At 36.5% G+C, this 24,489-nt stretch overlaps 1 protein-coding gene and 1 pseudogene across 2 annotated transcripts in view; one reads left to right on the top strand and one right to left on the bottom strand.

The window, feature by feature from the left end:
* Positions 1-24,489, top strand: part of TENM2 (teneurin transmembrane protein 2) — a 926,033-nt gene that overhangs the window by 53,569 nt on the left and 847,975 nt on the right. The window lies entirely within an intron of this gene.
* On the bottom strand, positions 944-24,476 carry LOC123853768 (ubiquitin-conjugating enzyme E2 L3-like; annotated as a pseudogene).

The raw sequence follows: 24,489 nt of genomic DNA, 5'->3' as shown, positions 1-24,489 counted from the left end.
TATTGAAGGATAAAATTGTGCCTATTGGAATACAATATAATGTTACATATTGACCAGGTAGTTCTTTATGTCCAAATGTTTACTTGGAGATACTTGTATTAGTCAAAGCTGTTTTTTTTTTTTAATTCATAATATAAATAATTAGAGATTTAATATCTGACATATCAGAATGATGCTAAATTTTATTAATGTTGGACTGGTAGGAATTTTAATAAAATCTTAGTCACCAACTCATGACACTGCAACAGAAATTAGGGCTGTGAGAGCTTTGTGGAACTGCCAAAATCTGAGTCCCGAGTTCCTGCTTTTCTTGACCGTGTCCTTCAGCAGGTTGTATCATTGTCCTGCTCCTACAAAATAGCTCTCACTGAATAGTAGTTTCTTTTCATTAACAAGTTCCCAACAGAAAGTCACTGTTTTATCTTCTGAATCACATAGTTGTGTATGTTTCCTATAAAGCACAACTTCAAACAGTTCAATATGGGCTGCATTATTTTGGTTAAATCTGGATGACGAGACAAGGAAATTCAAATATATGCTGTGAAGCCCGGCATCAGGAATGCTCATGACTGGGTTCCTCTCCTCCAGGGGATGACTCTGGGAACACGGTTTCTTTCATTGGTGGTGCTCCCATCTTGAATCCGTCATTGCCGGATCTCCTGCATCACAAGGGAAAGAGAACATGGAGGGGGGTCGTTTGCTTTTTCAGCTCTCTGGATTTTATTTATTTTTTTATTTTTATTTATTTTTATTTATTTTTTAGAACATCTTAAATTTTTAATCCTTTCTTTACAGGTCACCCAGACCACTTTTGATTAAGAAAACTGTAGAGAGTTAGCAACTGCCACGAGCAAACGCCAGGTGGCGGCACGTGTCGGTTTTCCACAGAGTCCTGCTTTGCGGGGTGTCCGCGCACACTCGCTGGAATGGGTCGCCGCAGAGCTTAGTGCACAGGTCGCTTCTCCCCGTATTTCTTTGTAAACTCTTCAGCGTTCTTACAGAATTTTTTACAGTCCTTGGAGTATTCTTCATCCAGGTCAGCCCGAAGTGGGTGCTTCGGGCTGGGGGTCGTTCCCCGGTGCTGTGAGGGCCTGGGTTAGTTGGTCGGGTTTGGTTGCTGGCTTCCCGTTTTCGGCACTAATTACCGGCAGACAGACCTGCCCCTTTTCATCAGGTTCGGGTGATCTTTGTTTTAAATGTGATCTTCGGTGGTTTGAATGGGTACTCTGCTGGAAAGTTGGTTTCGATACTGAAGTCCGCCCTATCGTATGGAGGGTTGTCAGGAGCAAGACGCCCTTGCCAAGCCCGTAAATTAGCTTCATCGGCCTGGATGTTACGAAGTTTCTCATTCCCCATTTGCGGATTTCTTCACGCTCCTCCTCAGCCTCCCGCTGGCCGCCGTCTTGGATCTGGTGCTGCTAACTCTCCGGATTTTGAACGACACGCGTCGCTTCTGCTTGGCTCACTTGACAGGAGCTGGACATGTGGTCTGACCTAGATGGCTTGGGAACAGGGGGTGATCATTCCTGGCTGGGCAACCCCCTTCTAGTAGCGGTTCTATACCATGGGAAGGGAAACACTAATTTCCGCAGACAGTTAATTCTCAGCGACCCTCAAGCCAAATCTCTAGGCAGAAAATTAGAGTTGATCTGACGCTGAAACGTAAAGGAATCTTGAACCCTGGGCCAATTAGGGTCGACGGGGGAACGGTAGTAAGTAACTTGGTAACTCTCAGATGAGGGGTGGTCCCAATTAGCTGTTTTCGAAAGTATCCTGGGCCACGTCTTTGTATTAAATTAGAAGAGTGCTGTTGCTCTGGTTAGAGGGACTTTGGGAAGGGACAGCTCTGCATAGGTCCTTCTCACCTACTGCAGGCTCTCAGCAGAATCCCTAGCGATCCTGGAAAGGCAGATGAAAACCACTAGAGTAGATTAGCTCGGAATCCCTTCCTCTCCCACCATTCTCTGATTTAAGGTTTTTATTCTCTCTCCCTCTTTTACTTCTTAATAAAATCTTCTCTAAATGATCACTATAGGAAGTCTGGAGTAGAAACTAAAGACTGGCAGCCCAAAGACCTACCTTATTTGGATTGCACTTTTTTTAAATTACATTTTTTGGCCATTATTTATAAATAAGTAAATATTACACAGAGTCTAGATTTAAGACTCTTTTAGAAAAAAATGCAAAACCAGGCAACATTAGTTCTATCTTTATGGATGGCAGATATCTACTGGAGCTAACAACTGCCTTATCAAAACTCTCATTTTTCTACAAGCCCCCACTGCTCCTTAATGCCCTTTACACTGGGTGACTTAGCTCCTTTGTGTTAACTGCCTAGCTTCTGTGAGTCATTTGAATTTACCAAATGCGATCTAGTGGAAAAAAATATGACCTCATTGAAATTTTTATCTTTTTCAGGCAAGCAGGTAGTTATTAAAAACTTGTGAGCAAGATTAAATTGAATCTCCACTTTCAATTGTTCTTCAACCTATTTTTCATAGAAAGTTCTACTGCGTGATCCTCTCCTTTTTGGGAGACATTTATTTATAAAATGAATTTTCCACAATAATTATTCCCCATTGCCTCTGTTACTCCCCATAGCCTTTCAGCTTACAAGATTTTAGACTTCTGCTCTGAATTAATTCAAGTAGTGATTTTTCTCTTACCAGACAAAGGGTCTATATAGCAACAATATATATGACAAAAGACGTAATGGCACCTTTTCTTTTTTTTCTCAATTTGGCAATCTTTTTCTTAGAGTTGTAGCTAATAATGTCTTTCTGAGGATGTGTAGTGAAACTTTGACATATGTCATGGTTGTCAAAGTCAGCATTAACACAAAATAGTAAGTTATTTAATATAGGATTCAACTTTATTATTTTTTCAAGTAAGCTGTCTATCACCAAGTTCTAAAGTGGATTTCTTTAAAGTCTCCCTGTCTCCAGAGAAAAGGGGAAAAGGCAGTGTGTCCCTGGACAGGATCTATGACTCATTATGTCAATCAAACCCCACTTCAGAAGGGAATAAAGAGATTTGTATCTCAAAGCTGTGCATAACGACTCCTCAGCTTTTCATTTCATATTTATGAGCGGTTTACTTTGAAGTGTTTATCAGCCAATGCTCAGAAACATGAGGGAGCCTTGCCTGAAACCATACTCATGCGTCTAATCTGTGAAATGCTTGCTGAGCAGACTAGCTCATCAGCGCATGCCATGCAAAAATAAATACATAAATAAACTTTTTGTTATTTGAGGTCTTGGAGCCATGTCTTTATATGAACTATAAAAAAGGGATAAATGGTGCTGAACATTTGGAAATCGGTGTAACACAGGAAACTTGGCTCTGTGATGTGCAAAAGGAAGAGAGGGGTGGATAATTTCTCGCTTGAAATAAAACCTGGTAGAATGCAGAGAAATAAAAATACACAAATATTTGCATATACTTCTCAGATGGTCTAAGGCTTTGGGTCTGTCCAAGTGACCACATGATGGCAATGAATAGTATAGGTTGTTTTGTTTAAAAATATACATACAGATACGTATTTTTTGAAGATAGAATTCTCAAAATGGGGCGCCTGGGTGGCTCAGTCGTTAAGCGTCTGCCTTCGGCTCAGGTCATGATCCCAGGGTCCTGGGATCGAGTCCCACATCGGGCTCCCTGCTCAGCGGGGAGCCTGCTTCTCCTTCTCCCACTCCCTCTGCTTGTGTTCCTGCTCTCGCTATGTCTCTCTCTGTCAAATAAATAAATAAAAAATCTTTAAAAAAAAAAAAAAAGAATTCTCAAAATGGTTAGAGAGATGGCACTGCCAAGGTGTCAAAAGCACTAAACAGAAAGCTGTTTTACATATTTTATCTGTATTAGTGCCCCATGTGTATTTTAAGATGTATAAAATAGGTAGAAGGAAAAGTCAGAGAAGGTGAAGAAGGGGGCGGGTGCATAGAGTTAAAAAGAAAAGGTATACATTCTTGATGAATGACACTGGTACGTTCTCTCTATTTTTAATCTACCTCTCTAGCTTTCTTTAACTCAACAAATGTTCATTGAGCAGCTACTACACTAGATCCTGACTTTCCAGTGGTAGAGATCAGCCAGCATTGCTGAGAAGGATCTGGCATGCTGAGCGGGGCTGACAAGTTGACAAGCTAATGTTACTGTCACACATCAGTTTCTTACTGTGGCCAAGGGATGCTCAGTTCTCTACTTCTTGACATCGCATCCCTTATGTCTGTGCTTCATTCTCAACTCTTCATTGCAAAAAGGCTGTTTAAAGAAATAAGCCCAATTCACTTTTATAACCTACAGATTATTTCATTGATTTGAACAGTTGGATGGACATAAAGGATGGGAATTCAGAAGCCATTCTCTTATAAAAAAGTTTGTTTCCTGTTTTGCCCTTTTTGTGCAGATTCCCCTCAGTATTCTAATTGGGAAAAGTGGCTCTGATGCCTAGACTCTCACTAGAAATATCATATAGTCACTGAAGTTTAAAGCTGAAAGTCTTTAGACTCAACTAAAAAGCATGACAGGTGAGAGAGCACCCAGGCTTTGGAGCCAGAAGGAGAAGTGCACTAATTGGGGCTATTTTATCTACTCATCACATGGCCTTAGAAATGTTATTTCTGTCTTTTGAGCCTAATACCTTCCTCCTCATTTTGTCTTGAGGATTATATGAGATTTTACATGTAATGTGTTTATAACCCAGGCTTGACACATACTACACAACCAGTAACTATTAAGCCATAAATGTTTATTGAATGACTGAATGAAGGATGCCAACCCTTCTGATCTCATCCTTTTATTTTCAGAGAAAACCTGAGGAGTCAGGGGATGAAGGGGCTTACCCAAGATTATATGTTTGCCTCTCAGAATCAGGCTTTCTAGAGAAAAAAAAAAATAGAGTTACCTCCCCCGCTGCATCTGCCTTCCCACACCCACCAACGTAGGTAGAGTGAAAAATAAACTCACCAGGAACACAGCATGATATTGGCATTGTATATGTATATGTTTATCTTCTTTGTTAGCCTGTGGAGATCGCCCAAAGCAGGGACACAGCTTTTCCATCTCTGTATCCCTGGTTGGTTCCTAGCACATCTTTTTGTCTATTTGTAGAACTGCATTGAACTAATCAGTTTGAAACATAAACAGTGGGTGCCCTTGGGTCTGTGTGAGCCATATAATGGCAATGATTCTGAGGAAGAGAGACTTAAGTACAAAGAAGCATAAAACCTGCCAGATATGTATAAACGTCAACCAAAGCCTTTGTGGGGTGTGTTCCTGATAATGCTGATGGATAGGTTTTCTGAAAAGACTATTTTGATTTTCTTATCCGAATGGAGATTGAGTGCACTGCACACAAGAGAAAATGATTTGGAGCCAATTCTAAGAGAGAGGAAATTGAAGCAAGAAATAAGTGTTTGAAATAATAATCTGCTGCTGATCCCTAAACAACCTGAAATGAGAGCACAGGAATTAATGAGGCTCCTAACCCCTTGTGACATAGGCACGTGGGACTTACACCAGTGAAGCAGCAATTTCCCTGGTGGTCTGTTCATGGGCTATGAGTGAGCAAACAAAACCAATGTCCCCTTTGAAAGCAAAGCTATCTTAATAAGGGAAAGGTTCTCAAAGGAAGGCTCACAAAGTGCCAGGTAGTGCAAATGTTTTTCATAAAGCACCTGGAAAAACCTCAGCAAAGAGAAACATCTCAGTAGAGAACAATTAAGTGTCACATTGGATTTCATTGCCCATCATTCCAGAGAAGTAGCAGTTTTGCTGGGAAAAGTTGGCTTTCTAGGAAGGAAGCAGTCTACCAGGAGTGACCACTGATTTTTTTTTTTTTTTTTTCTGTTTAAGGCAGGGAAAGGCAAGAGAGATGTATCTCAGTTCTCAGTTCTGTCAGAGATACGCTTTGTGATTTCTGGAAAGCTCAGGAACCCCCCTGCTTTTCTGCTACTTGGGGGAGGTAATTCTTGCAACTTTCCATGGATGATGTTGATTCATAAGGCAGTTTGCTTTGAAAATCTTCAATAAATGTGCCCTCTGAATACCAAATGGAGGAGATAGATAGTATAGTCACTGGATTCTGGGAGATATTTTGGGAAAATGAGGAATGCCAAGGAAGTCATCTGTAATGACTGAACAGTTGTTCTACTAATTAGAAGAGGCAGGATGATATTAACTCTGGGCATAGCTTTGCCAGAACACCTGAAAACGGAGACCAGGTACTCTCCTGTGCCTCCAGAGCAGCCAAGTGGCCAGAGCACTTGATGTCTGTGTAGGGGATGATGTTCTTTGTGCATTTCAGGATAGGAACACTATTAGAGCACAGTCCACATTTCATTTTAAAATCCTTTGAGGAGGTTGATGTTTTGATTCATTGTGATTTTGGCCTTCCATACACGGGGAAGGATTTCATGGAGGATGCAGTGCTGCACCATAACTTTCATGAACCTTAGGCACTATTGCCTTTGTTGGCCCCTTCCTCCCTAAAAAATATTTGATATTATAGTTACAACTATGTAATATAAAGACAAACAAATTATTGTTAAAGACTAAAACATTTTCTACAAACTAAACGTTTTTTTTCTGATTTTAAAGGAAATTAAACTATTTCTGTGGGCCCTTGAAGGTGTTATGGTCCTTGTGACTGTACGGTGTAAGTTGGCCCTGGGGCTATTGAAATTGACATGTCTTCTTGTCATATTCACCCATGGATCTAAAAAAGTGAATTTCAATATTTTGAGACAAAGACTTCTTGTCTGAAAAAATGGTACAACCATCTGATGAAAAGTAGAAGTTTGTGATATAATATGAATTAACTTCTGTGGGTTCAGAATTTATAGTTACATTTACACGTAAGGAATAAATTGGTCCACATATAACACATCACCCTAATTACTCTACTTTTCCCCCTAACATAAGAACCATTCATTTTAATAACGGTGTTTTTACATTGCCTTTAATATTTTCTCATTTTTTAAAAAAGATTTTATTTATTTATTTGACAGAGAGATAGAGAGAGAACACAAGTAGGCAGAGGGAGAGGGAGAAGCAGGCTCCCCGCAGAGCAGGGAGCCTGATGCTGGACTCGATCCCAGGACCCTGGGATCATGACCTGAGCCGAAGGCAGCCACTTAACCGACTGAGCCACCCAGGTGCCCAATATTTTCTCATTTTTAAGAACTGAATATAGTCACCATAATTTAATTTTTATGCAAATCAAAGCAGCCCTGGTGAATGATGAGTTCATTGTTACATGTGCACTGTAATAAATTTGTCCCAGAAGTTTTGGAAGTTTATTAAATTTCAAGTGGTCCCTTAATTCTGCTCTGCAGTTGTACTAAGCTGTCTGATCTATACCTGGCCTCACACTGTTAGATGCCTGCTTTATCTCCCCGCTCTCTCCTAAGCCTCCGGCACCTCCTTCCCATCCTCAATCAGTGGCAAACTCCCAAATCCACATCTACCCTCTCCCCACTCCCACCAACTGCACCCACAGGCTCTGCCTTCCCTCCTATCACTATAAATGAACAATCTCTACTCTTATCCCAGGTGAAACCCCCACTTGTGTGCAAGATCAGTGTCCCACTGATCTACTCAAGAATGTTGCATCAAGAGCTCTCCCACCTCTCTTTCCTAAATGAACCATCCTTTCATTCCTACCAGCATACAAACATGCTGTGACCTTCCCCCAACTTCTGTGCACTTACTTCTTCCATCAGCTACCACTACATTCCTTCAATCCTTATTGTAGCACATCTCAGATGATGTGTTTGTCTTATTGCCACTGATTCTTCTCCCCTATTTTCTTATAAACACAGTCCAATCAGATTATCACATATACCCCTCCACATAACTCTTTTTGGTGTTTGTTTGTTTGTTTGTTTTTCACCAACGGCACTAGTGATTACCATATTGCTCTATCTTCATGTCACATTCTCGATTCTCATCTTAGCAATCTATCAGCAATGTTTGAAACAGTTAATTGCCCCTTACTCTTTGATACACTTTCATTACTTAGATTCTATTCTAGCATATGCTTGTGGCTTTCCTCCTACTGCACTGGTTGTTCATTTTCATACTCCTTTACAGCTTCCTCCTCTTTGCTCCAAACTCTGAATATAAAAGTGACTTAGGGCTCAGTCCTTGATATTCTTTTCTATGTAGAGTTATTCCACACTGCGATGTCGTCCAGCTCCGTGGCACTAAACAGAATCTACATGCCAGTGACTCCCAAATCTATATCACTTACATATCTATATCTTTTATATATCCAACTGCCTACTCAGCATCTCCATTTATATGTCTAATATGTAGTTCAAACTCAGATATCCAGGATTGAAATCTTGGTCTGTATGTGTCTTCCCCATCACAATTAATGGCAACTCCTTCTTCTGATTTTCAGTTCAAAAACATTGTCATGGGGGCACCTGGGTAGCTCAGTCATTGGGTGTCTGCCTTTGGCTCAGGTCATAGTCCCAGGGTCCTGGGATCGAGCCCCACATCAGGCTCCCTGTTCGGTGGGAAGCCTGCTTCTCCCTCTCCCTCTGCTTGTGTTCCCTCTCTCGTTGTGTCTCTCTCTGTCAAATAAATAAATCTTTAAAAAACAAAAACAAAAACATTGTCACATTCAACTCTTTCTGCCATACCCTACATACAATCCATTAGGAAATCCCACTCTGCCCACCACTTTGCTCCTTACAACCAGAATAGGCTGTGATCATCTCTTACAAATGCATTCTGAGTGGTCTCTTTGATTCTGTTCTTATTCCCCTCCTTCAGTATTCTAATCTAACAGAACAATCCTTTAAAAATAAAAATTAGACAGTGTCACCCTTCTCCCCGAAAACAACACAATGGCTCTCTGTTTCCCCCTTAGTAAAGGTAAATGTCCTTAAAATCACTCTCAAAGCCCTTTAGAACTCAGCTCTCATTAACTCTCTGGCCCTTTCTCATAAGTTGGCATCTTTGTTCACTGCATTCCAGCCACAAAGTTCCTCTCACTGTTCCTGGGACATGCCAGGCACATTTCTGCCTGGAACCTTTACACTGATGGTTTCCTTTTGCCCCAGGTATTGGAAAGGCTGACTCTTTCAACTTCTTCAAGTCTTTGTTTAAATGTCATCTTCTCAGTAAGGCCTTCCTAGATCAAATTATTCAAAATACAAAAGGCTTTCACCACTCTATTTTCTGTTTTCTTTTCATAGTACTTACCACCTTTGAGGATGCTACACACTTATACCTTATGTTAACTGTTTAATATCTGTTTGCCCCAGCTAAAGTATAAGCTCCACTAGGACAGAGATCTTTCTCTCTTTTGTTTTCCGATATATCCCAAGCCTGCAGAACAATGTTTAGCAGTTAATAAGCACTTAATAAATGTTGAATGAATGAATGAATGAATGAATGAATGAATGAATGAGACTCTTTACCTTTGTTCTACTTGCCTAGATTCCCTTCTTTTAGGTTTATATCTCCTCTCATGTATTCATGTTTCTGCTCCCATGAAGTTAGCGGTCTCCATAGCCTTATGAATATAGATATTATTAAATCTATTTTATTGATGTGGAGACTGAAGATCAAGGGTGGAGGAACTAATTAACTTGAGCATCATCAGACCATAAGTGGTGGAATAGGGATTCAGATTCTGGATTACTTGCTTCTGGTGTGTTCTTAATCACAAGGATCTAGAGTGTTTCTCCTAGGGAGAAAAGTACATCAGTTTCCTGGCAGTATACCTGTCATGTAATGATTTGTTTGCATGTACTTTTTTAAAAAAATTAAGAATATTTTGTTAGAGCAATTATAGGTTCACAGCAAAATTGAGGGGGAAGGAACAGAGATATACCATGTACCTCCTTCCCCCACACATGCATAGCCTCTTCCATTATCAGCATTCCCTACCAGAGTGATAAATAAACATTTATTACACCTGATCAACCTGCATTGGCACATCATTATCACCCAAAGTCCATAGTTTACATTACACTTCAGTCTTGATGCTATAAGTTCTATGGGTTTGGGCAAATGTAAAATGACATGTGTCCATCATTATAATATCATACAGAGTATTTTCACTGCCCTAAAAATTGTCTGTGCTCCACGTATTCATCTCTCCCTGCTGAATCCCTGGCAACCACGGATCATTTTACTGTCTCCATAGTTTTGCCTTTTCTAGAATGTCATATAGTTGGAATCGTACAGTATGTAGACTTTTCAGATTGGCTTCTTTTACTTAGTAATATACATTTAAGTTTCCTCCATGTCTTTTCATGGCTTGATGGCTCTTTTCTTTTTATTCCTGAAAAATATTCCATTGTATGGATGTATCACAGTTTATTTATCTATTGGTTGCTTTTACTTTTGCTTCATAATTTTATTCCTGATTGGCTAGATGTTAAATAGACATGCAAGCAGAGGCATTTCTTTGTAGTTTATTTCAAAATGTAACCATAAAATGTTGAAAGACATGACTTAATAGAAAAATTATGATATTTATTTTTAAGTATGTGATAAAAATAGACTGTCCAAGACTTCTATTTTTCAATTAATTTAATTTTTAGAAAAAAAAACTTTAAATCAGAGAAAAGTACAGAGAATAAAGTACACAGTACTCATCCCCTGTAATTAACAAGTGTTAATATTTTGTCAAATTTGTTTCAAATCCTCTTTCCTCCCTCTACTCACTCCCCCACCATTGCATTCTTCTCTCTGTATTGCCAGAAATAATTGCTATGAAGAATTTGGTGTATGTTTTTCCAGTTCAGATTTATCTTGTTAGTATTATGTATGTAAAAACAACATATAGCAGCCATTATATTTTTCTTATTATGCTTTTGTAACTTGACAATTGGGTTTTGAGGTCTATCTCTATTAAGACCCAAGGCCGTTATTTCTGTTAATTCTCTACTCATAAAATTGCCAATATGTGGCTAATGGCGGCCAGTATTAAAGGTTTGTATTTCTCCTTGCTGGTTTCTCGGGAGACTTATTTCCTCCAAAAGTAAGCACTGTATAAACTAAACTACTTGACACATCTAACTTTGGTAATAACAGTTTTGAGTGGATAGTGTGAAGATCTTGTTTTTAAAGAGTTATCAGTTGATGCCTCTAGATATGCTAAAATCCTTGTAAAGCTGTTGTCTCCATTGTATGTGAATGAATCCATCACTTGTTAAAAGCAATGCTTGTAAGGCCCTTTAGTTGATGGCTCAAACCACATTGGGAATGAAGTATTTTAGTGGCAAGTTAGTCTCTGATATTGCCGAAACTGATTAGTTACAGTATCACTCACACCATGAACAAATAGTGCTGATGGTAGAGTATTTCAGCTGTGATGATATAAGATTTTTTTACTCCATTGAGCAAGCTTCTGCCTTCTATTCCTGAATTTCCTTTTGACTTTGAGTTTATGTGACTCAACAACTCTCTGTAAGTCAACAGCTGCCAGATGCTAAATGTAATTAAGGCTTTACATGTACTTGTAACCTACGACATGTGTTTGGAACACAGGAAGCAAGGTGGGAAAGGAAGAAAAGGAAAACTCTTGATTCAGTTTCAATTATCCTCTCCCTGTTTAATGATGCTAGCAGGCACTAAGAAACTATGGTCTTGCCATTCTCTACAATCTCTGTGCCTGGATGCTTAACATAGTTTTAAACAAGTATCTAAATCCTAGCAGTAATTGGTAATGAAGCAGTTGATTTAAAGGAATTGATTTACAAACAAGAGTATATCATTAACATTTCTCCCCAATATTTGTGGTTACAAAGTAGACTCTGATTAGTTACTGAACAAAATGTCTGCTATACATATATTCACCTGGTGATAGACTGCAATCTATCCATCTCACAAGATGTCAGACTGTAGATTAGTTAACTCTTGAGATCTAGAATAATCCTTCAGTGATGGGAAAGTCAAAATGTTTTCAAAACATCAAGTGCATGATAGAGACAGGGACCTTCATGAGTGCTGAGAATGCAAATGTCATGTCTTTGTCAAAATTTTAATGTTGGTAACGTCTTTACTGACAAATCAAATATTCTCCATTTTCAAGAAACTAGAATGTTACCTTAATTAATAGAATAAACATTAAATATATCTAAATAGACTACAGTTTAGCTGGAAAAGTATTATGTTTGTGTAGAGGTAGGAAAAATTAGAAAAGGGAATCATGTCCATCATTTTGCATTTTTACACTTACTAGTAACATGGTAATAGTAATATTAATAATAGCTAATATTTATTGACTTTTGACTTTGTTCTGGAATATTCTAAATATATACACTCTCTGACACAATGCCCAGAGGCAAGTACTGCTATAATTTCCTCCATTTTACAATTGAGAAAACTGAAAAATAGGAATATTGAATAGCTTGATCAAAGCAAACATAATATAGTCCTCACAGTAAGTAAGACAAATCTCCAAACAGCTAAAATAAAACAAAATAAAAACCAAAAATGAGCTAAAGCCAGAAATCTGAAGCTTGAACTGCAAGCTTCTGGTAGGTCTTCACTGAAAGCAAGGACTAATATCAGATCTACATTTGGGACATTGGACCTTGGACTTAGAGCAAGAAGGACATGAAACTGAGATTCTTGCACTAACCAGGAATCCTAAAAAGGGTATGTGATTAATAATACCACATGTCTTAGACAGAAGCAAATACAAATCTTCATCTGAGGCCCTTGTGATTTTCAAAAATTAAAATAAACCAATGTCAGCTAAAATAAATATAATTAAGTACATAAGAAAACAAACCTTCATAATTAAGAGCAAGCAAATCAACAAACAACCAATTTTCATCTTTGAAGTCCTAAAACATAATTTGTTGGATCTGTACTTTCAAATGTATAATATGCAAATTAGCAAGTAAGATGATAATAGAAAAACTGAACAGAAACACTTAAAAAGCTATGTAAGTTTTATAAATGAAATACATAATTGTTGAAAAAATAGTTGAGTTCATACAGTAAATATGAGATTAGGCACAATTAAAGAGAGAATTAGTGAACTGGAAAAAATAACAAGAAGAAATTAGCAAGAGACAGCACCGAGAGAAAAGAGATTAAAAATATAATAGAGACATTTAGAGAGAAGGATAATACTTGTTTAATTAGTGAAAAGAATAAACAGTATACAAGTAAGTGAATATTTAATAAGCAATGACTGAGAAATTTTTAGAATAGAGAAATGATGAAACTGCAGAAATTGAAGGAACAGCATATTAGAACTCTGAATAGACTGACAAGGCATACATATTATAATCCCTAGAGAAACCACTATTAATTATTTGAAGAGATAACTAAAATATCAATAGAAAAATTAAAATAAAATTAAAAAAATTATTAACCCAAGTGAAGGTGGGAAAGGAAATATAGAAAGGAATGGCAAAAAAAGGATGGATAGAAAAAACATGACAAAATGATGAACCTACATCCAGCCATATCAATAATTACATTAATATAAATGGACTGTCATACCAATGGAAAGGAAAAGGTTGTCAGATAAATAGCAAGTCCCAAATATATGCGGTCTACGAGAGACATATTTTTAAATACAAAAACACAGAAAAGTTGAAAGGAACAGAAATAGATGTACAATATGTTTACTACATACAGTAAACTTAAGAAAGCTGTCTTGAGTATTCTCTATCAAGAAAATAGGCTTTAAGGCAAGCAGTATTATAGAGAAAAAGATGGATATTGGAAATGATAAAAGTGTCAGTTCACCCTGGAGATGTAAAAGTATATGTGTCTAATAACAGTTTGAAAAAGAAGAGAAAAGAAGAAGAGGAGGAGGAGAAAAATTGACAATTGTAAAGGGAGAAAGAAAAAACCCATACTTAGTTACAGATTCAACCCTTTCCTCTGTAACTAATAGAAGAGCTAGCCCAAAATTATCAGTAAGGATCTAGAGAACAACATTGTTATTTCTCTTGACCAAATAGATACTTATAGAACACTATACACAGCTGTAGAATACACTTTATCTTCCAGTGAAACATTCAGCAGCATATACTGTATTCTGAGCTACAAAGTAAGTTTCAGTGAATTTCAAGAGGAAATCCTAGAGAGTTTGTTCTTTGTCCATCAAGTACTTAAATGAGAAATCAATAATGATAAGAAATCTAGACAAGTCCAGATATGTAGAAATAAAATTACAAACTTCTAAGTAACCCATGTGATATAAAAGTACAAGAGAAACTAGAAAATATTTGGAATTGAATTATAATGAAAGTACAACATAATCAAACTTGTGGGATGTAGGTGAATAGGAAGATTATTAGGCTTGATTGTTTAAGAAATACTGTTTTTAAATCAGTGATTTATATTTCTACCTCAAGAGCCTAGAAAAGGAAAAAAAAAAAACTAGAAAAGAATGAACAAATAAAACCCAGTGTTAGGTTAAGAAGAACAATCGAGATAAGAGCAAAAATTAAAGAAATAGAAAATAAACAATAAAAGAAAATACTAAAGCCAAAAGCTGGTCCTTTGAAAAAATTGATAAAATTGATAAACCCCTAGCAAGAATGATCAAGAAAAAAGAGAGAATATACAAATACTCCAAATCCAGAATAAAATAAGGGCTATTGTTATAGATCCTACACATATTCAAAGGTAGTGTCATAAACTATAGTAATTTAGATGAAAGGGACAAATTCCTTATAAAATATAACTAATATTAAAATCAGCTATTATCTCAAGAATGTTTATTAGAGATAGAGTCACTACATAGTCATGATAATCAGTAATTGATATGGGTAATCAATAATCCATCAGAAAGATATAATAATTCTAAACCCAAATACATCTATAATAGAGCCTTAAATAGACAAAAGCAAATATTGATAAAACTATGGGGACAAACACCATTATAATAGGAAATTTTATCATATCTTTCAGTTATTGATAAGACAAGCAAACAGCAAATGATAGACAAGAATTAGTACCATATAGAGGTAGTGAACACATGATTAATAATTTGGTCTAACTGACATATCTGGAATATTACACTCAGTAATTAGAGAACCTGTGTTCTTCTCAGATACATATATAATACAAAGTTTATCAGTCTATAAAACAAATTTCAAAATTGTTCAAAGATTTAGTAACATAAAAATTTTGCTCTCTAGCCAAATACAGTTAAATTAGAAATCAAAAACAGAAATATATACAAAATATCACGATACATTTGGAAACTTAATAAATAGGTTCAGTAGATGTATAAAATGTTTAGATCTAAACAACAATGAAACTACTATGAATCAAAACTTTAGAGATGTAGTAAAATGGTGCTTAAAGTGGTGCTTACAGAAAAATATATAGTCTGAAATATTCATAGTAAAAAAAGAAGAGTGGATGAACACTAATGACATAAAGATTCAAATAGAGCTATGGAAAAGAACAGTTGAATAAACTCAAAAGAGGGGAAAAGAATAATTTCTATATATAAGGGTAGAAGTTAATAAATTAAAAACATACACAGAATCAGAAAAGTAAAAATTTGTTTTTTGAAAGACAAAACCAATCATTGGTGAAACCAATCCAGTTAAAAGAAAGAAAGTACATCCATCTATTGATGGACATTTAGGTGGCTGCCATACCTTGGTTATTATAAATATTGCTGCAATAAACACAGGGATGCATGTATCTTTTCAAATTAGTGTTTTCACTTTCTTTGGGTAAATTCCCAGCAGTGGAATTATTGGATCATATGGTATCTCTAATAAGGAAGATGTGGTGTATACACACACACACACACACACACACACACACACACAAACGCACGCAAGAATATTATATAGCCCATTATAAAAAAGATGAGTTTTTGTTTTTGTTTTTTGCCATTTGTGACAATGTGGATGGTTCTAGAGGGTATTATGCTAAGTGAAATGAATCATACTGAGAAAAACAAGTGCCGTATGATTTCACTCATGTGTGGAATCTAAAAAACAAAATAAATGATAAACAAAAAGCAGAATCAGATCTATAAATACAGAGATCAAACTGATGGTTCCCAGAAGGAAGGAGGTAGGGAAGATGACCAAAATGAAAGAAGGGGAGTAGGAGATACAGGTTTCAGTTATGAAATGAATAAGTCACAGGAATAAAAGATACAGCATAGGGAATATAGTCAATGATATTGTAATAGTGTATGGTGACACACGGTAGCCACACTTGTGGTGAGCAGAGCTTAACACATAGAGATGTTGAATCACTATACTGCACACTTGAAATTAATGTAATGTGTGTCAACTATACTCAAATGAAAATTTTAAAAAATATTTTTAAAAAGAAAAAGCACAAATAAGTGACGTCAAGAATGAAAATAAAGACAACATTCTACAAATCTAGCAGAAATTTAAAAAGATTCAAAAATACGTGGATAACTTTGTGCCAATTCATTTGAAAACATAGATGAAATGAGCATATTCCTAGAAATATAGATAGTTCCCAAACTTTCTAAATCAACTCAAGAGAAAATAGAAAATGTTAGTAATTATAATTAAATTATAATTTTAATCTTAAAATATAAATTTTATAAATTAAATTATAAGAATTATAATTAAAAAATAAAGTTTCTGCATCTGTAAACTGATGATCATCACAATAGCTATGTTTGTTATAAAGTTATTCTATGGCAGGCAATATCCTAAGGACCATTTTTACCTGCCTTGTCTAATTCATTGCTCACCACAGCCCTATGAAGGTGGGTGCTATTTTTATGTTTATTTTATGAATGAGTAAATGGAGACTCATCAGAAGAAATAATTCTAAGAAGTTATGGTCAAGTATTTTTAAGACAGACTCTGGAATTCCCACTTTAGCCCTCGCCTATATAGTGACTATTTTATAGGGCTGTCATCCTTATTAATTTGAAAACTGTACAGGAAAGCATGTAGAACAGTGCCTGCCACATTGTGAAGTCCTCCATAAATGTAAGCTAACCTAGTAGTTGTTCCCAAACAGAGGACAGCTAGACTATTGCAGCTAACTCACTATTGTCCTTTTATTTATTTTTTCCTATCCCTCCCCCCCCCCAAAAAAAATTTGTTTGCAGAGGCAGAGTCCCACATGGTCAGATGACTCTACACCTTGGTAATGCTGTTATATAGGGTAACTGATAGGTATAGTTTTTAATACCAGAATTCAATTTTTATCTGTTTGGAGTTGTCATCAGCAGAAAAGAATCTCCAGCTAGCTAGGTTACTGATGTTTCATTTCTATTTATGAACTGGCAGTAGTCCAGCTGAACCTTTTGTTGTGGCTGCTTTGGGTTTTCCAAATCGGGCTTTGTTCAGCCTGGAGCAGTGAAAAGGCCACCATATCAGAGGAGAATGCCACATTCACCTTTCTCTTTGAAGTTATAAAGCTTACAGAGCAACCAAGGATACTGGAAACTCTCCTATCGTCACTAGCTATTTTGATGTTTCCTTGATTCAGAATGTGTTTATTCACACTGGAATGATTCTAGTTAAAAATTATGAAAGTTGTGACATATCATGCATTTAGGGAGAGTTTAAAATAATCTGAAAGTTTAGAATATCAAAATATTAATATGTTAGGAGCCATACATGAGAGAAAAGTATTATTCTTAGAGTGAATTTTTGAAATATAAACATTTGGCTTAAAATTTTATGAATAATAATGCATGTACACCTCCTCTGTAGTTTTAAGCCACAGGATTTTTCATGAACAATTTTGTCAACATTTGGGAAAATATCTGAGTATGTAAAATCAGATGAACTTTAGAAGGGCATTAAGAAGGAGTTTATGTGAAGAATTTTAGTATACACGAGCATAAAACATTTGAATTCATGAGTAGTCTCTTCAGTAGTTTTCAAAATTGTTATCAATGCATTTATAGATATGTAGATTTTAGATTGCTTGAAAATATTATTTTAGGTAATATTGGTAAGTTTTTGGTAAGTGATTATTTTGTGTAGCTTGAACATATCAATAATTTCTCAAATTTCAAGATAAGGTATTGATATTAAATATCAGGTAACAATTTGGTGGTACATTTTTGATTAATCAAAAATAAAAATTATTGGGGCGCCTGGGTGGCTCAGTTGGTTAAGCGACTGCCTTCGGCTCAGGTCATGATCCTGGAGTCCCGGGATCGAGTCCCGCATCGGGCTCCCGGCTCAGCGGGGAGCCTGCTTCTCCCTCTGACCCTCTCCCCTCTCATGCTGTTTCTCTCTCTCTCTCTCTCAAATAAATAAATAAATAAAATCTTTAAAAAAATAAAATAAAGATTATCACATCACTTATAATTGCCATATTTTTCTTGATAACTGTCTGTTGCAAAAACTTAGGGTATCAGATCAAATTACTCCACTTACTGTGATAAAAAAAGAACTGTAATATTATAATTTATATCATTTTCTTAAATACTTGCTGGAAAATTTGGAGTTCATACTCATTTCTGACTTGAAAATTTAGACTCTAACATTTGCTCAGGAAAAGTGGCCCATGTTTATTTACAAGAGATTGTCTTTGTCTTCAGATAAATGATGCTGAAATAAGGCCACTTAAAAATGGAATCAATGTTAAAATAGAATCAACTTTATCTTCAAAAAAGAAAATTGATTATCAATAGTATATTTTATTTTATGTTTATACAATTTATTATTCCAACTATGCTGTAATTATTCAAAAGGATAAAGAATAATTCTTATGCAAGGCATAATATACATTTTATGGCAAAATTGCATGGATGTACAATATATCCTTCACTTTATATTTGAATTTTACAGTATGATCACAGAGCATTGTATTTTGCAAAAAAAAAAGGATGAATTCATTAATTTTCCTAAGGACTGTTCATTAACCTTTTATTTAAATAATTATCAGTCCTCGTTCAAGTTGAGATTTTCCTGATTCTTGGTATGATGAGTAATTTTTTATTGTATCCTGGCTATTTGTATTATGTTTTGAAAATCTGGATCTTATTTAAATCTTCTGTTTCAGCAGGCCTCTTCTGACACCAAGCCAGTGGGAAAAATGGGACATTGAGACTTAACTGCCAGATGGAGGTGAAAGTCCAAGTTGCCCACTTGGCCTACTTTGACAAAGCAGGGCTGGGGATGGGGGGTGGGGGATGGGCGGTGGTGTGGATTGAAAAGGGATGCTGTCTTGCTGCTGAGCCAAGCTGGGATTTTAGAGTCTTCACTAGGACTCTGCAGATAACAACCTGGTTGAGAGGGAGACGGGCACCTCTTTACAGTTCTTCCATGAATCCTTCAGTGGTGGTGAATTTAGATTTAACATTAATTCTTCTCTGAGACCATCAGGAAGAGGAAGGGGTGCTTCATTACCACTGGGTGGGGATGGAAGTCCAGGATGCCCTTATGGCCACCAAAGACACCTTCCTGTCAGGTGTCTGGGAAGGCTCATTCCTACTGGATGAAGATGAAATTCTGCTTTATCACTTGATTCCACCCTGGGGTGTTTGTGGAGGTACGAAAGGACCCTTAACTTACAGGAGGCTTTACTCTGGGCTTATTTTGCCTGCTTCCACTGATGTTTTTAATTTGCAGATTTCTCCAACACCAGGTCTGGGGTATATAAGGCAAAAAGAAACCCCAGGGAACTCACAACTAGGTCCTTACTCAGGTCCTGGGATCCTAATAAGTCTATCTTCTTTAGACCCCTTTTAAACTCTTTCTATGTAGTTTTTCCATGTACTGTCCAGGGGGTTTGGCTGTACTTAGTGGGACAAGTAGAGAGACATGGGGAATTCTATCTTGATCCAAAACCAGAAGCCCATCAAGTCATCTTTTGAAGAAACCATCATCACGCCAACATGCATTTCAATTTTTTTCTTGTTCACAGGTTAATTCTGTTAGATCATGGTAATTATGTGGCCTTGCTTATGATCCTAGTGTTTCTTAGCATCACTTGTATTGACTTCACAGAAATCTGCATCTTCACAAGCTTTACAACTTAAACTCACATTGGCACCATGTTACTTTCTGTTATCAGCAACTAACTGATGATAGAGATGTTGATAGGGTGGTTGATATGAGAAGAGATACTAGCAGTAAGTGGGTGGGGATGGTGGGGATTAATTTTATAAGTGATCATTAGTGACCATTTTCGTGTTGTAACAACTTTTGCTCGCGTGTATGGAATTTCATCTCTTAAATTCAGGGGACTTGCATACTGAACATTTAGGTAATACAAGTTTTCTATATTGTGCTCCCCTATTACTAAGTTAACTTTTATCTTCCTGCCCTCATAGTAGAAAATCTGTTCAAATGCTGACATTTCCAGTGCTATTTGTATTCCCTGGTATTACCATGACACGATAATTCTGACTTAGCGACATATGTGCTTCTCCTAGTTAAAGGTTATTTCAAAGTGTGAGAAGTTGGTAAAAACTTAGAAGATAAAGCCATGATCACAATACGCTGCCATATCTTTCCTTTGAATTGTGTCCCCAAACAAAACTAGTTGGTCAAAGGCTGATTTTTGATATCTCTTGCCAAATTTACCTCAAAAAAAGTTCTGAAGAGGATCTGGGTTAAACACTGAAGTTATGGTCAAGAAAAAGACAACTCAAAGACAAAGAGACCTACCAAGAGAATCATTTTTAAACACTTGTGTTCTGCTATCCTGGTCACCTAACAGTTTTTAGACATTAATGTTCTCTCCCAACACCCTAAATTATACTCCAATTCCTATAAATATGGATTTTTTAAATAAAAATAGTGGCTTTGGCCTTGATAATATAACATGGGGCCACACCAGGCAGTTTATTGGCAGCGACCATAAAATACATACCTGAGATGAAATGCATTTGAAACATCATCCACATCCACTTTAATATGGTATCAGAGAGACTGGAGGCAGATAGAAGGTAAACATATGTATATGAATACTGAAATATGATGACTCTTTCTATCTTTCTGCAAGAAAGTAGAGAAGGAAAGAAATGTTGACTGCTTTCCACTAGAAATCTTAGCTTGAAGAATCACACAATGACTAGTCTCTCTCTTCCATTCAAAGCTGCCATGGAGCTTAATAAAGACATAATTATACAAGATGAATTAAAGCAAAATCAACCTTCCATCAATGAGCAAAGTAAGTGCAAAACAATAAGTTGACATGGTATTAAAACTCCCCTATGCTATTTACATTCTGAGCAGAAGAGTATGACATGAGGGTTTTGTGCTGTAAGAGGAACTATGTGAAAAATGTTTGTCTGAAATCAATGTATATAGGGGAATGTTTGGGAGCAGTGCGGTAAGAGCAAACTGAAGGGGGCCTGATAATTTCCTGGAGTAAATTAGCAGTCCCTCCAAGTAGTGAGTCTACCAGTAGATGAACATCTGCTGGCCAAGCTGTGAAAGGATGAACAGTTGAATCACTAGATAACCTTTCATGGCTCCTTGTCCTTTTCCTATATAGTATTTCTCACTGTATAAATTGTAGTTTGTTTATGGGATTCTTTGATTAATGTCTCTTTCCTGATTAGACTGTAAATGTCATAGGCTCCATTTTTATAAGGCTCACTGTTATATCCCCAATGCTTAGCACAGCACTAGGAACGATAAATATTTGTTGAATGATTCAATAAATGATAGATCCGTTTTTCCTTTCCATATGTGGCTTACCAGCTTCATATGTTAAGCCAGCAAACTTGGAAAATGCTTGGGCCAGAACCTGTCCCAGGTACTTAGAATAAGATTCCTATTCCTTGAGTTAGTTGAGGACAAAAGGTACCAAACTAGGCATTGTGAGGAACGGGTAGCATTGGGGAACTGTGGTCCTACTGGAAGATGAAGGTGAGGAGTTTAGAAGGTAATATTTTTGAGGAAACTGTTATGAATTTAGGCGAAAACCTGGCTTCCTATAAGCCAGTGTGAACATAGTTACTTTTTCCCCCAGTGAATTCAGTACCTTACCTCCAATTTTCTTTACAGTGTTGCTTGTTTGTGGCTTATGGGGCTGTAAACTTAAAGCTGAAACTCTTGAAATACACTGTTTCTTAACATTTGTGGTTACTTTAAAAGTTGTGCAAATTTTAACTGATTTATGATGATCTCAAGTTTGTTTTAACAGAAAAAAATAATACTTTAATTTCTTCTCGTCAAGTAAATTTGATAACCAAAGAAGGGAGAGTGTATTTATTCCATGGCTTTCCATGCCCTAGGCTTATTGCCTAGTACTTCGGGTACCCAGATTGAAAAGCACATGGGATGCTCTGAAAACTGAGGCTTCTTTCCTCACACAGATGTTTCTCTTTTCCTGAGGAGATCTTTGAAGCTAGTTCCAGATAATGAGATGTGGGAAAACCATCAGGAAATTTGCCTTAATACATACACACTCCATTTCAAATGGAATCATATAGCTAAAAATTCCCACATGTGGAATAAAAACATGTGTGTTTTTGTTTGACTTGTTTTCATTTATTGTAGGAAAAGGAAGCATTGTATTTAATGCCTGTCCAGAGCAAACATGAGCTCTAAAAACAAGATGGGAGAATGCTCATATTCATTTACTGAAGACTGAGAAAACAAAAATAGAAAAGTATTGTAACATCAGACATATATGAACCTAACTTTCATTTTATAGACTACTAAAATATACACTTTAGTGTACAATGATGAGATAGTACCTAATTACCAAAGATGCAAACTGGAACAGAGTGCCTGGGCAAGGGATCTCAGACAACATGATAAAATGTGCACAGGGAATAAATAATAGCACTTAGGACTGTGCTGGTGGCATGAGGACTTCCCTCTTCCCTGCGCAGTGAGCAGGAAATCACCCCATCCCCACAGGAAGTTTTGCTTAGGTTAGCTCTCCGATGAATAGGTTTCACTCTGCAGAGGCAATTATGTGTAAAATTGGGTTTGATCCCATTTACACAGCTAACTAAAGAAGGCTGTGGAACTTCAATGTGTAGCAAAGTTGGGAAGTAAAACCTCAGAATAAAAATACATGTCTATTACAAATTAAAGTCACATGACGTTAATACAAACAGTTGCTTAACCCTTTTTAAAATAAAAGCTGAGAAAATGATGCCATGTATGTGGAGTATCATAGAGTAGTTATGTTACATCGTAAGTTTGGAGATATGATTGATAGGGAATGACCCTAATATAATCAATATATACAAAGTAAACCAGGGGTTTGGTGTTATTTATAAGGTTTTCCTCACTAATAGCACGAAAGTGCATTTCTTCACTGCATTTCCCCCATTGTCTATAACTTGGTTAAAGACAAAAAATAAATCAGCTTTATATGTCAGTATATAGAATGTACCACATGATTTCATCTAATTTGCACCAAAAGTTTACAATTTCTTGTAGGAACCTGTAAGAGTAAAGAACACAGATAGATAGAGCATTCACTGTGCCAAAATGTTGCCAGGCTGGTTTTTGTTTGAGACTATTTCACACTGTAGAATGAGCAGATGCTTCGAATCTGCAGATGAGAGGTGTATCCTGGATCTGCCACTTGCCTAGGAGTGACCTTGGTAATGGTCAACGTCTAAACTGCTGGGCTATTATGATATTTAAATGAGATTTAAAGCCTATACACAGTCTGCCCGTGCCAAACACATGGTAACATATAAATGGTCAATAAATGCCTATTTTCTACTTCCCATTTGCACACACATTCACTCTCCATGGGTGAAACCTACTTGTGGTTTTAAGTTGGAGACATTGTTTGATATCATTTAAAAACATAAGGACTGACTCTTCATCCCTAGGATGCTGAATTAAATAATACATTACATAGTTTATTTAAAAAAAAAAAAAGTTTGGTGTATATTATCACATGGAAGATACACAGTGATCCTGAGAGGAATTTAAGAGATTAATACCCAGATTTTACAGATGAGAAAACTGGGGCTCAAGGAGTAAGAGACTTGCCACAATGAGACTTACCAGTGGGAAGCTGGGACCACTACCCAGGTCTCCTGGCCACCACTCACATTTATTGGAGGATTAAGGTTCTTTGACATGAAGACAGACTGCTCAAGGATCAGATCCATGTTTTGCTACAATCTAGATGTATGACCTTGGGTAAGTCACTTAAATTCTCTGTTCCTCTGTTCCTCAGTTTCCTTACAAAATGATTACAATAATATTATCTTCTTCATAAAGCTGTTGTAAAACTTAAAAACATAAAATAGAAGTTGCCAAACAAAAGATGCCCAGAGCAAAGTAAGCGCTTGGTATATGTTAGCTATTACTATAAATCCCATGTTTTTTCAGCTACATGTGTTACCTAGACAACAGTAAATGCTGTAACATTTTTGAAACAAAATCTGAGCATTGTGGCCTAGGGTTAAAATTAATCTTAGATGTTTACTTTTTTGCTCTCAAATTTACCCCAATATCCTCAATACTCTTGCTCATATATTCCTGTATACCATGGAAATCTGGTCGATTTTTTTGGATGGGAAAAACACCTGTCTGCTCTTTGTAAGAATAAATTTCCACTTTGTAAGGCATTTCACAATTTGTA

This window comes from Mirounga angustirostris, unplaced genomic scaffold, assembly GCF_029215605.1.
Source record: "Mirounga angustirostris isolate CCGP_5_RB_7025 unplaced genomic scaffold, mMirAng1.0.hap1 SCAF_7, whole genome shotgun sequence".
Taxonomy (NCBI): Eukaryota; Metazoa; Chordata; class Mammalia; order Carnivora; family Phocidae; genus Mirounga; species Mirounga angustirostris.
This window is presented reverse-complemented; position numbering and strand designations above follow the sequence as displayed.